The sequence below is a fragment of the Dermacentor albipictus genome, chromosome 3 (genome assembly GCF_038994185.2).
Source record: "Dermacentor albipictus isolate Rhodes 1998 colony chromosome 3, USDA_Dalb.pri_finalv2, whole genome shotgun sequence".
Classification (NCBI taxonomy): Eukaryota; Metazoa; Arthropoda; class Arachnida; order Ixodida; family Ixodidae; genus Dermacentor; species Dermacentor albipictus.
In genome coordinates, this window is record NC_091823.1 from 80,226,287 (window position 1) to 80,242,921 (window position 16,635).

At 44.5% G+C, this 16,635-nt stretch overlaps 1 protein-coding gene and 1 long non-coding RNA gene across 2 annotated transcripts in view; both read right to left on the reverse strand.

Annotated features, from left to right (window-relative positions):
- LOC135919173 (cell adhesion molecule Dscam1-like) overlaps positions 1–16,635 on the reverse strand; it is a 556,253-nt gene that overhangs the window by 444,001 nt on the left and 95,617 nt on the right. The gene's annotated exons all lie outside the window — the stretch shown is intronic.
- Positions 12,988–16,277, reverse strand: LOC139057427 (uncharacterized). Its single transcript, XR_011512782.1, has 2 exons — positions 16,189–16,277; positions 12,988–13,158 (listed from the first exon to the last, which is right to left on the reverse strand). It is a non-coding gene; the product is annotated as an uncharacterized lncRNA (long non-coding RNA).

Sequence of the window (16,635 nt, forward strand, 5' to 3'; positions counted from 1 at the left end):
TGCCACTGAAGAGCTGAGGCGTTTCGTTGCAGCGGTAGGCCTGTCTCAGCCGCCAGACGGGTCCATCACCATCGCCTCCATGACGAGCTTTGCAGGGAGGGTCTCCCAGCAAAGCAGCAGTCTTGAAGGCCAGCACAAACAGCCCTGGGTCTTGCTGATGCACGACGAAGCATAAAATTAGAAAAACTTCAGCATCAAAAGAATCACCAACCGAACGCAAGAACTTGGTTACCGACAGCCTGAGGCGATCTAAAATTTAAAAATGTATATATACTTTGGCGCTTTAGATGCCGAAACCACGATCTGATTATGAGGCATGCCGTAGCGGAGGACTCAGAATTAACATTCACGTCCTTTAACGTGCACCCAATTCTCGCTACCCGTGCGTTCTTGCATTACGCCCTCATCGACATACGGCCGCCATGGCCAGGATTTGATACCGCGACCTGGTGCTTAGCAGCGCTATGCCAAAACCGCTAAGCAACCACGACGAGTAACTAATGCGATCTAAGAGTAGTCTGTCTCGGTGCTCCTTGATGCAGTGGCACCCACTGAAGTTATGGATGTCAGAGTTTACCCATGAAAAAATGTTCTCGCTATTGACGTTGAGCATGAGACTGCGCAGAGTACTTTGAGCAAACAGACAGAATCTGGGGGCATGAAGGTCCACTCCTATATCCCTCTGGTTAACCCCTGAACGAGAAAGAACATCCTAAATACGTTCGCCGCAATAGGTGTAAGGCTTTTGTGATGCAATAGCCAACCCACCTGCCGAGTCGGTGTCATAAGCTGGACACGACGTATCCGCGGGAGCGAACCTTGCAAGTGGTTGTGCATGCTCTCGGGTGTGCAAGCGGGAAAAGGCCGGCGTCGCACGTGCAATGAAGAAAAATAAAGAAGACAAACGCTGACAAATAAGCGAGTGCCACAAAAGAACGCTCAGCGAATCACCAAAAAAATGCACGGCTCTCGCGTCCTACAGAAGACGAAGAGACTACATCGGCAGGCAGACGAAGTTGAGAGGCGGAGCAAGGAAGACGCGTTGGCGCTTGTATAGGACGTCAACGTCCTGGAGGCCAACTTCTGCCGGAGGGACCCGGTCGAGTGCTAACACACAAGGGCACCTCTAGACTACACGTCTCCCGCCCCCGCCAACAAGTCGACTGACGAGAAGCTGCGAGAGCTCGCCTGCCGTCTCCGCTCGTACAGTTCGTCGAGCGACGCAACGCCAGCCAAACTGTGAGTGCGCTGTGGTAGCCGCTCTGAACGCTATGAACGCGAAACCAGGGGGGACCTCTGGTCTCGCTTGCCTCTATGCCTTGTGCCCTTGCACTTCCATTTTGTGTGGTTGAATATATGTTCGTGTACGGTGATTGCTGCCGTTGCTTCCTTGTTGCCCTCGAGGCGTCTCTGACTCATACACTTACCAGCTCCACGTGTTTTCAAACTTCTCGAAGTCATATCGCATCACAAGTTCTCATCTTATCAATTCGAGGCAGCTTCGCCAACGATGATGCACAAAGACCAAAGTGGGAGGCCAGCTAAAATCATAAACAAAATAAAACGTTAAGGCTCGGCACGACCTTGCAAAATCTAATTTCTTTTGGTCCTTATGGAAATCCCAAGTGCCAGCGCCACGAGCGCTGAAGTGAGGCTGCTGCTAGCAAAATTGTAACACGGGCCGCACTTCCGCAGCTTCGCGTCTATTGTTCCCCACGAACAAATTTTTCTTCACCGAAAGCATCTTTCCCTGCGCAGCGATGTTAATAACATCGCAAATTATTACGAAGGAAACGAAACGACGCAAATGGTGCTCGAGCAGAGAGCACCACTCTCTCGCGGTGATCGGACCACGAGAGCAGGGCAGAAATCCTTCGCGGAGCCGCGAACCCCGCGCTTCTCTGCGAAGAGAGTCCGCCCTTCTCCCATTGTGTTTCTGCGGACTGAATGTTCCGCCGCAGTAATCTTTCCTTTCAGCCCGGAGATTCGCTCCCTCCTTTTCGATTGTAATGCAGATTTATCTCCTTTCATTTCTGCCGCACTCTTGCCTCCTTGCCCGCCCCCACCCCCTACATCCCCCTACTTTTCTGCCTTTCGCTTTCCATCCGTTCCACGAGCTTCGTAAAATTGTTACGAGCTCCTCTTTACGACCACGAGTACGCAGAGCGCGCACGCCACTGCTTCTGCCGACCGCCGCCGACCGCTTCTCGATGCGCCCGCCCCCGTACGGATTCTGCGCGTCTTTCTTTTGTTTCGCCTTGAGCAAAGCCGCTGCCTCACCACTCCCGTGGCTCTGGCGGTCCCTTCTCGAAGCAAATAATTTTGCCCTCCACGAGCACGCGCTGCCAGCGGCGTTAAGAGCTGGGCTCGCGGGCCCGCTAGCGCCGAACAGCAGAAGAGCGTAAGAACCGCGAGGTTCCCGGCGCTGTGCACTCAGTGTGCACTTTACTTGAGATGTTCCAACTGCAACCTTCGGTCACGTTCCAATGGTCACCTTTTCGCATTCGTTACTTTTTTGGTGTACCGAGTGAAGCTGGACATTAGAAAGAGCTTCTTTTTTTTTCATTTTCTCTTTTTCGAGCACGACGATCAACGCGCCGCTTTCTTACTAGGCCAAGCTGGAGAGACCGACGAACTGAGATGTTCAGAAGCGCCTCAGAAACAGCCGTTTAAGAGTTACTTCAAGAACTTCTATCTCATTATCCTAATACCTTTATTTAAGGAAATTAAATAACAAAAGTTTGACACAAGATTCTACAATCATGGCTTCCTGCATCTGTGGGATTGGTTAAAGCACAAAATCGCTGCTGTATATTTTTGTTTGTTTGTTTGCACCAACCTTATAACTACATATGTGACAAACTTAATTGCATTAGATACGAATACTGATTTGGGGAAGTTGTTCCAAGTTCCTGGCGTGATTTGCAGGACGAATCACTGAAGTGCAAAAAGAAAATAACGAAGGAATAGCGTGTTCCTCCTTTCGCAAACGCTTCACTTTTCTTTCCGCACTTCGGCGGCTTTGCGCTTCACATCAAGCCATGGATGAACTGAACGATTAACGTTTAATTGTACGTCTTTCAGTGCATACTACAACCTTCTATTCATCTTTTAGTTCCCTTTCCTCTTCCCCAGTACACGGTAGCCAACCTACTCATTTTGATTCACCCTTATCTATTTCCCTTCTCTCTCTTTCTCTCTTCTCTTTCCGCCTCCCGCAATCTAGGGTAGTAAACCGCTCATAGACCTGGTTATTATGCCTTCGTTTGCTTTGTCTCTCTCTCTCTCTCTCTTGCGTCCAAGCATGGTTGGAGAGATTGGAGGTTTTCAATCCCTGCCATGGTGCTACACTTGCACTGGTAGACGTATTGCCCCATATAAGAAGCGGCATTGCAAATGTCAAAATCGATATTAGTTCTCTGTGTCTACGTAATTGCGTTGAATATCTCAACTCGGAGATAAAGGCGGTGTCTGCATGACGCAGCTCTTGGCAATAAAGCCCAGTTACGTGTCTTGTCTTCACGAGTTTTCCGGAACGTGTGCGACTGGTTGCTTTATTGCGCATAGGAAAGATACCATCCAACACTTGTATCTGATTATAAGATGGACCACTCCCGCCAATTATTTTGCGCCTCATGAAGTGCTTATGCCTTCTTGCTAATTTCTGTGTGTACGCCTGTGTAACAACATGTTGTCGACAGCAGACTCCCATACGCGTGGGCGACCATGTGGTAAAGACGGGTGAGCACTCCTTTAAAAACGCAACAAAAGACGAACAAGCAGCCTCTCTGCCGCGTACCTCCACTCTTCCTAAAGAGCAATGAAAAAACAACAAAAGCGGTTAGTTTTCTTCCGTAGAAAATAGAGTTCGGAACGTCAGATTGGCGTTGCTTTGCTGTTGAGTACATGTTGAGTAGTGTGTTCTGCGTTCACTGTACGAGGCTTATTGCCAGACTCACAAAATGAAACAAATTCACCCCACCCCCCCTCAGCTGTTTGTTGGGTAAGATGGCTGCATCTCTACTACAAAAAAAGAAGTATCTAGACCCAACGCACGTGGTGAAATCTATGTGACGCGAAACTTTCATGGAGCGGTTATATAAATGTTTCACAAATAACGTCGATGCTACAATTTTGTTTACCTACATCCTACGTAAATTGCGAAATCGCAGAAGGCTCGGAGCCAGCCATGGACTGCATTTCTCTCGAGAGAGAAATCTCATGCAACGGCTATGTTTACTCACCACAAGGGTCACAATTCTTCTTTCATGTACTTTTTGGGACGTCTTGCGCCACCTCTTGTTTCACAGCAGCGCATACCCATTCTAGAGGATTCTTTAATAATGCGCACACGCCCGGTGGCAAATACCAAATGACCAAGTCAAAGAACATCAAGTAAATCAAATAATTTGTTAAATGTAACGTGACATTTAATTAACAGGTCGTGAGCCGACATTAGATGTTCATGAACTACGTAGGAATTTATTTCTTTTTTCTTTTACGTACAACAGAGCTACGCTTACTAGCACTACTTCGTCTATATACACACAAGGGGTGGCTAAGCCCGTTCGTTGGTACTCTTATTCGGCGTTCATACAACATATGCCCACTTCTCTTGTGTTGCCCACAAGAGAAGTGGGCAACACTCCTCTTGTGTCCTGTCTGCACGCCTCACCTTTTTTGCATAATGAATCCTTACCAACTAGCTCAGCTTTCTGTCGTTCTAAGCTAATGCAACATTCGTACACCCCGAAATGCATCCACTGAGGTAATGACCGACTCAGCTGGAGACAGCTGCAGGTGGTGGTAGCAGCGGCGGCGGCATCAGCAGCAGCGGCAGCAGTAATGCCAAACCCGGATGGGCAGGCAAAGAAGGCTTCGCGTTAAATAAATTATATGCTTCTCGACAGACACGCGCACGTGGAAATCGCAGCCGGCCATTCAGTACTGCCAGCACCGAGGGGCCGCATACAGAAATAGGCTGCACAATAGATCTCCGCACAGCATGGGTATGAGACTCGCACAGGCACCGCTGTTCTCCAATGGCGCCCGCATCGCCAGACATCGAAGAATAGCGCCTATCTCCGCTCCGGCGGATAGTGCTCTGCAAACAGTCTCGAACGCCCCGGGATGGCCAGGCACTGTCCGCCGCGCCTGGGTGTTTGGAGTGCAGAATTAATTAAGTAGCCGCACTTCTCCGAAGAGAGAGAAAAAAATATATAAATATAAACGAAGCGAACCCAGACAAAGGAACATCCCCATACTCGTCACCCTTCCTGGAGATTTGCGAAGCTTCGTCGAGAAATAAACTCGAACTGTCTGCCGTCAAACTTTGGGCAAACAGAGTCACGAATGAATAATTTGGACGAACGACTGCTACAGGCTGCGCTTCAAGAATGTTAGAACTCCTAAAAACGCGAACATCGAGGAATATCGCCGGCACTGTTCGCCGAAAGGTGCGAAGATAAACATTTAATGGCGCACGTCTGTTTAAAGCACAGCAAGAACAAGATTGAGACGGGTCCAAATACGAAAGCTTTAAAGCTCACCCTAAGGCAATAATTGATATTTACTCCTTTGTGTTTTGATATCTCTAAATAAAATTGCTGATTAGGTCGGCATGCGTATAAATTTCAAGAAGTGTTCATTGGTCAGCTCTCCCGGTGATAAACTACGTGTACCATAATGGACATAAAGCATTGTGTAGTGTTAATGAATCCTAATCATCTAGCGAGACTGCTGCCGAACAGTGAAAATCACAAAGGGTAATTTTCTAGCGATTATGGTTACCTTTTGAGGCCGCATATTCTCGCACGCTGATGGGATACAAATGTTTTATAGGTGCGTATATGAAATATATTTCACGTTAAAACCAGTAATATCATGAGTTCAGTGAAGCACAACCACTATTATTTAAGGCAAGACAATCGAAAATCAAGAAGGGGGCCGACAGACGTAGTAGCAAACTGTAGCAAGAGAAGAAGGGGAACCGAGGGGCTCGATTCTTGTTATTCATCATCATATATTAAGCCAACAGACAACGAAGCCAGGGATGCATAGGGGAAATTAGCTGTGGTTGAAATTGAAATGTAGAAAATAATGAAGGGGAATGAAAACGAAATGGGAGGATCACTTGCCGCCGGCGGGGTCCGAACCCACAGCCTCGGCATTACGCATGCGCTGCACTAGCCATTGTGCTACGGCGATGGCCATCAGTTCGTCCACAAATTTGGGTACTCATGTTAATAGTCATATTTCTCCTAACTTTGTCTTACCTGTACATGACAACAGCACCTTTGTTTTACATTTTTCTTTTAGCTCCTAAACAATGTATGCCCCTTTGTGGCGCAGGTGGGGCATACACAACCCCCTCTCCTACTCTGTCCCTTTGGTGCTCAGCAGCCAGTACGAAAACATCGATTTCAATGAAAAGCCGTTGCAGTGCTTTTGGTCAAAATAGCAGGTCCAACCTAAATTATATTCATTGACCTAAAAGGTAAGGTTTGCTAAATCATCGTCTCACAGAAGGCCGTGCCAATTCAATGAGAGTAAAATATAGCGCGAAGAAATTGGCACATGGTAGCTACTACGGTACAGCATTAGGCAAACACGTATTCACTTTAAAGCCAAGCCAGTGAATAGCCTCGAGACCAAAAAGAACGCGCGTGCCGCGTCCTCTTCAAACATCTGCGAACATATCGGAATACGCTCGCCGCTCGACTATAGCTCTAAGCATCCTTGAACATCTAAACACGGCACCATCGCCCACTCATGAATACCGAACGCGACAAATAGTTTATATATATATATATATATATATATATATATATATATATATATATATATATATATATATATCTTTTTCTGACGCGGCGCTCCTGCAAAACTAACTAATCACTCTAACGCATACCTCAAAGCCTGCGAGGAACAGGAAACCACGCACTAACTTAAGCCGCAGAGTGGACGCCTTCGAATCGTCGGCAAGCTTTATCGAGTTTCATGCCGCATCAAGCTGTGCCCTCAGTGAAGCGAGTTCTTCTCCTGCCGAATGGGAGCCCATGACTGCGGCCTCTTACACGCGCGCTCGTGCCCTCTGCAGCTGCGCGAAACTGCGTTACATTCGTCCCTCTTCGCCGGCGCACTTAATTGCCAATCCGAGAGACCCCAGCTGATTACCCCGCGAACCACTCGCGCTCGCTTTTCTCCTTGCCCGCTTCGCGCACTCTCTTCCTCCTCACTAGGCGTCCCCGATTGCCTGCCCCAGCTAATACAGGTACTGCGTGGGCCCGAAGGAGCCCTGCTGACGATGCCGGGCCAGCGTTTGCCCCGCCGCTGCGAGTACTCCACTTGCCTCTCGCGCGTCGCTACCGCTTGCGTATTTGCCTTTTGCCACTTCCGCTATTTCTCCCCATTCTCTCTCTCTCTCTCTTGTTTCCACCGGTGTCCCTCAATCCGTATTAGTAAGTTAATTAGGCGTATCTGATTTGCCACCGCCCCCCTCGTCTGGCTTCCAGTGCCCCGTTTTTCGGCTAATTCCACCAGGAGCACAGGCCCCGCGCCAGCACTAACCTAACCCCGGTGCTCCTGTCTGGTTGTTTTCTATGAAGATGTAAAGGAGAGCACGGGAGATGGGTGTACCGAGAGTTTCCTTCCGCATGGAAGGCCGCATGCACGCGCGAGCATCGTTGATCGCTTTAGTATAATGCCTTTATGACAAAACTCATCATGTAGACTCTCCATTGGCGAACATGACCGGCGCTGAAGCTGTGGCAGTGTTCATTCCAGATTACCTGCCTGCTCATCACGCTTTTCCTTCCTTTCGTTTGCTTCCTTTAAGCCTTTCTGTTCGTCATATAGCGTACTTGCCCTCTTTAATCCTACGTAAAAGCATTAGAGAATGCACCCTACATATAGGCTTCCTTACTCTGACTGCAACATGGAGAATGCATTAGGCCGTGGAGGCAGCAAGAGCAGCGATAACAGCGAGCTGTAATGTATTACATTATGAGATGCATAATGATGACCAACCTTATTAAAACGTCCTATTAGCTTTCAAGATGCCATAGCATGGGCAATGAAAGTCTACGGAATACTTATTGATATAGGTGCATGTGCGTTAGACGGCATAGTGGTTTCACCTTGTTCACCTTGGAAGTGTTGTACTTACTGTACGGAATACAAATTATTACTCCACGGTATGTGCAAGAGTCACAAAGACACATTTATGTGTCATCTTATTTCAGAGTCAAGAGAGAGAGAGAGAGAGATAGAAATGAAGATGCGAAAGGCAGGAAGGCTAACCATAAAACAGACATCCCGTCTGCTACCCTGCATTTTGGAAGTGGTAAGGCGAGCCAGAAGGATGAAAAAGAAAAGCAAATTTGCAGTCAATGTGCAAGTTTGCCGCCCTGGGTCGTATTCCTACCTTATCGCAAGATTCGCATGTGACTGATATGGCGCCTTCGCTAACAATATGCCCTCTGTTAAAATTCGTCGGCACCTGTTCTGAGGAACAGCTTTTCAATACAAACTGCTTTCTAAGTATGGACCCCGATGAGCGCTTTCAAGACGATTCAAGTAGGTGGCAGCTTCAACGAGGCCTATGCCTCGCTATTTATATTTCCAGTCCATCGGCCTGACCGTGTTTTCAAAGACATAAAGCGCCTTGCCAAATGCATTGTACACGTAAGCAGCGGAAGTATCTGAACATCGTTAAATTGACGTTGTGCGAGAATGTCGATGCCAGTGATCAGTGTAATTCGAGCACGCGAAAGAAGAAAGAGCAGGGCACTTCAAATTAAGGAAGCCTGCAATGTTTAATATATATATATATATATATATATATATATATATATATATATATATATATATATATATATATATATATATATATATATATATGCATATAATGTCTCGTACATTTATTCGCTCGACTATGTCCACATGCTACACAAGGCGCATTTCTCTTGCTGCAACTTGTGGACCATGAAAGAGTTCATGAAATTTAATCATTCTTTAGCGCCACATCTGTCATATATGAGCCCCGCGCGGACCAATCAAATCAAAGTGCGCAGCCTTGATCGTCGTCTCGTGTTGACGCAACGGGGCGTCGTGCAACATCCAGCGCCAGGGCGCGGACTGGCCCCACCCCGCTAGGGACGCCCACTAATGCTCCCATTAACGACGTCCGGACATTGCCAGGGTACTTTCTTTGTCTCGCTTCAGTCGACACTAATCGCGCTTTGATTAACTCCTGGATCGCATTCTTCAACTCGCTCCTCTGCGTCCGCCGCTCGCGTTAGCCATGTTCTCGGGATCCTTTCTAAGGCGCGCAGCTTTTTTCTTCCTTTTTTTTTGCTTTCATTTTTGCACGCGTGACTACCAAATTACGCGATGCCTTTATGCAAGGCGTGCGTCCACCGGCGGCAACGATTATTGTACTCATGCATGATCTGCTGCGTCGAGAGTTGATGCGTTAATCTCTCGTGTTGTACGCTTGAGAAAAATGTCCTGTACCCGAAGGAGATGCGCGCGTGTTTCATCAGCACCCTCTATATTGAAGCTTAAGTGTTTTCTCTCTTTACTAAGCGCTTCGCCATATGAACGCTGAAAAGTAACGGGCGTCCGAATAATTGGGCGAGGATGTGCCAGCAATGACATTTTCTGTCTTTCTCGCCTGTCGTTACTGTTTCTTTAATCTATGAGATATTTTTTCAGAACATGATGTTTCCGCATTCTTTCCATCGCTCAGACATTTTTGTTCTCATACTTTCACTGATAGAGTTCCCATCGTGTTTCAAATCATTCCCTTCCATGTCAGCTAAAGAGCCTTGAATTACCAAACCAGCAGTTAACGTGGCAATCCATGTTTCTTTTCTGATACCCGTCTATAACAGTGCCGCAGAAATGTTGCGTAAACTTCGTCTTTCCTTTCGATTAAGCATTCGCTCAAAACGGATGCAAGAAAATTTGTTTAATCCGGATGATAATCTCTCTTCGACTAGCAATAGCTGGCAGGAAAACATTAGGCTCCCATAAACGCTGTTGTACAGGTTGTGGAGTCTCACGGCTCATTTTTTCTTAATGCGCAACTTGCCTTGAGCATTCGTGTCCCTAATATTTTTTCGGAGCTCATGTGGTTCATTGGGTTATCGATGGCCACATTATTACTTAAGGTTAAAATATTTTCTCCGAAAGTTTCGTAATACTTCTAAGAATAACGAAGTTTCACGCATTCTGATGTAATGCAAGCTTAATTCTATAATGACTGTGCGTCTTAACGAGTTTCTTACCTTTCACATCCTTCTAAGGGCCGCGCTACTATTGTGAAAAATGCGAACGGACGCTAACCTGCAATAATACGTTCTATTTATAGCGCAGCTCTTAGGCCCCCATTCCTGCGGTGAGCTTTGGCGCCAGCGAGCGAACGAGCACAGCGAAGAACGAAAGAGCGAACGTGGAGCGCAGTGGGGGATGAGAGACGGCGATAGCGAAGCGAGTGTGAGGAGGAAAGCGGAGGAGGAGGGTACGGCGAAAGCGTGAGAAGAAAGGCGTAAAGTCCCGCTAGGCGGGCTCTGCGGCGACGATGGCTGCGAGATGGCGCCAGAGTAGCGCCCGTCGTCTGTTCGCCGATGACGCCGGAGATACCATACATGGAAACACAGCGCTGCATGAGCAGAGGTCTGCTTGCGGTGGCTGCTGTGAATCGCTCCCACGCGTCACCCACGGACTGCCTCTCGGGATCTCCCTATTAGGGAGGCAGTCACACCAAGCCATCGCTCCATTGGCAACGTGCAGCACGAGACAGGCTGTCCGCGCTAGCCAATGTACCGCGAAATGAAAACGCGTGTAGAGCTGCACTCAAATTTATCGTTAGGGAGTATCGTAATCATTGGTGATATTTTTTTATTTTCTTTTTTTGTCCTGGGAACAACGTCATGTGTTCTCCTGGTAATACAATGAAGTCTCCCAGAGGATTCTGTAACCTCACCTATTCCTGCCTGAGTTTTTTATGCTGTTGCTTCATTAAAATGTCCCTAATAAACAACCTGAGTTGTGTGTTTGTCCATTAATTTTTGTTCGTACTGGTTGAGTGTTTAGAAACAAACATGTCCATTAAATTGTTTTTGTTTTGTGATAAAAATACATTGGTTTCGAGGGAAATCTTATTTTCTTTACAGTATAAACACAACTTGTTCCCAAGGCTTAGCACGTTCTAAAGTTTCTTTTGGAGTTTGCTATCACTCGCTGCATATTTAAAAAAAAAGTTCTTTTAATGAGCTTAGCTCCCAAAGCACGTATATACTACCCCAATATGTGTTCCATCATCGCACGTGATATCTGTCCCAATTCGCATACTAAAACAATACCGTGATAAACAAGTCATAGTTTTCATACATTTTGTGTGATATCGTAAGCCAGCACTTGTTTACAAGCGCAGCAGCATTCTCAACTATTATTCACAATATAACTCGTATTTTGATAGTACCCATTGCAGAATATTTGTCTATAATTCATTATTATGTGATTAATTACTTTGAATATATTATTTCTTATTCATCCTAATTTAATAGACTTTCTTCTTTTTTTGCTCAATGTAAACAAAGAACGTCATAGAACAAAAATCTACGGAAAAGCGATATGAGAAAGCGATGTTGAAGTTCCCCATGTAGAATTCGAAATTCAGTTTGAAGGAAAATAGTCTAGAAATAGCCACTTATCAGCAAATTAAAAAGAGTATATTTGTTAGGCGTTTCCTATGGTTTTTTTATATTATCAGCTGAAAGCTCCACGCGCGGAAAACATTCTCACGGACGTATCCTTAAAGTTGATCAATGAGCTCACAACTGATAACGATCTTCTGTATAAATGTACGCCTCAAACTGCAATGAACCCTTACAAAAAATTTTATAGAAAGTCCATAGACAGTCCATAGACATTTGTCTATGAAGTCTATAGACTGTCTATAGACATTTCTTTAGACTGGTCTATAGACAGTCTATAGATTTATGGCCGCACACTTTTTATAGACTGGTCTATAAAAAGTCTGAGTTTATAGACTGTCTATAGACATTTCTTTAGACTAGTCTATAGACAGTCCACAGACTTATGGCCGCACACTTTTTATAAACTAGTCTATAAAAAGTCTGAGTCTATAGACTGTCTATACATTGTCTATAGACTGTCTGTAGACTTATGGCCATACACTTTTTATAGACTAGTCTATAAAAAGTCTGAGTCTATAGATTGTCTATAGACTTTCGATAGACTTATGGCCATACACTTTTTATAGACTAGTCTATAAGAAGTCTAAGTCTATAGACTGTCTATAGACCGTCTATAGACTTATGGCCATACACTTTTTATGGACTAGTCTATAAAAAGTCTGAGTCTAGAGTGTCTATGGATTAATTAAAATTCATGTTTGTAGACAGTTGTCTGCATAATGTCTATGGGCAAGTGTATAGGCTTACAGTTCTACTTTTGTAGACTGAAGTCTATGGAATGTCTACAGACAAATGTATATATACTATAGACATTCTATAGACTTCAGTCTACAAAAACAGAACTTTATAATCCAATACACTTTTTTCTATGACATTCTGCATACACTTGCCAACAAACATGCATTTTCATTAATTTATAGACACTCTATAGACACAGGCATTTTATAGACAAGTCTACAAAGAGTGTATAAGGCCATAACTCCATAGCGGCTATCTACAAGTTACTTTACATTTTTCATTACATGCGGTAGCAAAACGTTTTGAATGTATTTTATTTCATTTTATAGATATGAAATGCATGGAAATGCATGGAATGCAGATATTATGCATGTGCACCTGTTCCTTTTCATCTGCACTTATGCATTACCGTTAGTAGATTAATAAAGCTCCTGAACCAGCTGTACTTTCATATACGTTGCATAAACAGAAAGAATTTATATAGTGCTGAATCATGCAGTGCAAAAAATAAAACAAATGCACCGGCAATGCATTAACCGTTTTTATTGCTCGATATAATACATGAATTCCTTAAATTCTTGTCTTATGCTATTATGGAAACAGATTAAATATTTACACTACTCCTTGGCAAGCATGGTCGCCAGGCTGGCCTTGACCTTTGTGTCATTAGTCCCAAAGGTGCTGCAGGTGTATGCTGCAAATAAGTACATGCAGCAATATGAGGCAAAAATAACAGATGTGTATTCTTTGTATGTTCATTAAGCAGCTGAATATATTTACTCAAACCATCTAAGTCAATACTTAATGCGGTTTAACTACGACTAATGGCTGCTTGTCAATACAAATCAGTACCTTTATGCAATGTTCTATTGCATGGTATGGTGAACAATTAAACAGTCACAACTGCTGCTCGTGGCAGCAACAGTATGTTCCCTTTTATGACAAGTTCATATATGATGCATTAATGTACTTATCCCAAATGGTCCCTATATTTATTGCGGAAACGTTACCCAGTTGGGCTGTCTGTACAGTTTTTTTGGCTGGTAGTTAAGTATGCCCGTGCAGAGGGATGTTTTCAGAAGACGTGACTGGAATATTCCCAGTATCATGCCTAAGATTGTAATTTATTTTGCTTAGTACACATTGAAATGTATTTCTCATACTTTTAAATGAATGGGTCATTGGCCATAACTTCAACAGATGGCAGATGGGTTGATTGTATTGATATGGTACCTTAATTTCTTGCAGGTAATGAGGCCTCTTGGGCATGCTAACAGGTTTCCAAGTTAGGTATACCGCATGAGCACCCGAAATACCACACGAGCACTTTGTGTCATGGCACGACAGATATGCACCTCCTAGGAAACAGAACTGATAGTATAGTTCGAATGAATTCTATCACAGTAAATTATTTAAGGTGCTTTGAAAGATGAAAATTTTTTCTAGGCTATCGAGGTTCAGGACGTTTAGTTAACGCAAAAAAAAAACATATTGAGTAAGAAATGCCTTGTCAGTCTGCTTGACTTTCTTTTTTTTTCCATAAATAGAACCAATTTCCTTCAATTTTTATGAAGTGAAACGTTTTAAAAATATATTTAACACAGAGACTTTCTGGAAACTTTGACATGTAACAAGACAGCATACCTATGTGGCCAATTTAAAGTTTCCCGATCTTTTTCCAAGCCTTTCCTGGCTGTTTTCATGAAACTTTTCTGGCAATCTATGACGCCTGCAGCTTAAGTGCAATAAAAAATACTATGGTTTAATAATTGCCAAGTAGTGCCAGTCCATAATATTTAGATAAAACGAATAACACGTCAGTCACTTAACATGTAGTATTAGATGCAACTGACTTGAATCCCTTGTTTAATAAAGCTGACAAGGGCTTCGGCAAGTTCGTAATTGATGGCCACACGAGTACAGCACGGAAGACACAGAGACACGCGTAAAACAAATGCAACAATGTGAGGGAAAACTATACAATGAGTTATTTTTACAGTTCAAAAGTAGTTTTCTATATAATTTGCTCTCACCACTTATGCCTCTAGTTAACTTTGTTTACCTATGACTAAAGACTACATGGCAATATTAATCAGTACCATTATGATGTTTCGTTATATTATAGTATGATAAGCAGTTAGACAACCATAATGGTCGCCAGTGTTAGCAACGGTACGTTTCGTTTCAAGACAGGTTCATGTGACACACAGTGTACTCATAAAAATGAAAGAAATGTGAGAATCCCAAACGATTCCTATAATAATAATTGTTGAAACAAAGATACCCTGCTGGACTGTGCACATTTTTCAGGTGTTAATGCAATGTGCCCGTGCCGATCGAACATGCTCAGCATACTGACTGCAGTTTTGAACAATCACGTTAACATTTGCAATTTATTTCCGCTTAGAACAGTCTGCATTGTCTCTTTTCTCATACTTCGAGATGAATACATTTGCCACACTTTCAGTAGAATGCACATGAATGGGGGCGTACTGATCAGGTCACTTATCAACTAAAACATGTTACGATCTCTTAGGTGTGTTAATAAGGGTAGAACAAATGCAATGTCCACTGAATTATTTGAATAATCTGTGCGTTATCTACTAAGAAAAGACCACCAAATTGATAATCTGGCTCTTTTTTCTTTTGTACAGCGCATATAGTATGCAGTCTGTCCAAGACGACGGCACTACATGCCACAGTAATGAAAACCGGAACACTTATTGCGCACGACAAGGGCTTCATACCGTGCACGACTGGCACAATGCGAATCTGCGCCAGCAGCTGCCTAGAGATTAAGAGCACGTAAACTGCATAACCCCGAAGCATCGAAAGGCGCTTAACGCTTTTCATATAGCTCGAAAGATAACTTCTGCTGCTAAACTGTTTAAAAAAGAGACAAAAAACAAATCTTCCAACTACCGTCAAACGCAATGCCTTCAGTCTGAAACGTGTAAAGGTGCTTCCCGGAGCGACTAATTTATTGTGCTCCAATTTTTTCGGCTAAGTTGCGAAGCTGCGAGTGACTGAGCTTATCGCAGGTTTCATGCTCCAAAAGCGTTTGTGGTTGCATATAAATAGATTGGGTGAATCTAGAGATTTTCGCTTGACATTTATTCAAGTCTCGTGTTTTGCTTGCGGTAACTTCCCGAAATTATTTAGATTGGTTGCCAGAAACCTTAAAAATACTGCTACCTTTAAACAATGCGAAAACGGCAGTGCACACACTGCTGATGCATGCCCCGCAAACACGGCCTTTCATCCGAGTACGTTAGCAGTTATTTAACTATACGTGTCTGTCAGAACATTCTTGATGCTAACACAATTTCGAGATATATACGTAAAGCGTGTCACGAGAATTTCACTACACATGCGGCGCAGCATTCATCGCGGCCGGATCAAGCGCCACGAAATTAGATCTACCACACTGGCTGCCCAACATACACAATCCGCTTAGTGGTAGCTCAATATCAAGTTAAAACATGGTGTAGCTTCCTTCTTTACGCACCCAAACTATTATGCGAAAATCAACAAGCCCGAGCGATCGCTCGCCGTAAAACATTCCGTATAGTAGAAGCGAGAACAAGAGCGCGTTATGAAACCATGTCAGCGACAAACCGACACTATACCCGAGTCGCCTGCGCTACATGCAGCCGCTTCGCGCTACGAAATGCGCTCACATAATCATGAGCTATTGACACAAAACATCTTTGCTAAAGCTTACCGTTCAGTGTAGTTGACGCGTGATGCCACAAAGATGACACGCATACACAGACACCAACGTTCAGGCGGACACCGCACACCGGTACAACCGTTTACGTTCCCGGCGCGCTCGCTGAGATGGCGCACCGCCGCGCATGCGCAAGATCTCCGAGCATGCGCAGGAGCACCGCGCGCGATGGCGCGCGCGCTCGGAGGTGTGTGAGCGCCTTTTCCTCCTTCATTTTTTTTTTCGCTCTCTCTCTGCGCGCCATGCGCGCCGGAACGGGTGGCTTATTCATCTTTATCACCATTATTCATCTTTTTTCGTGGACGAAGGAAATGCGCTGGCAGGTTGTATGACAAACGCTGTGGGCTATCGTATGAGACTGGAACGCTAACTTGAATGCGCTGTTTGTAAAAGCCATTACAGGTTTCAAACGTTTCAGACGCATTATTGCCAGCGTCGATT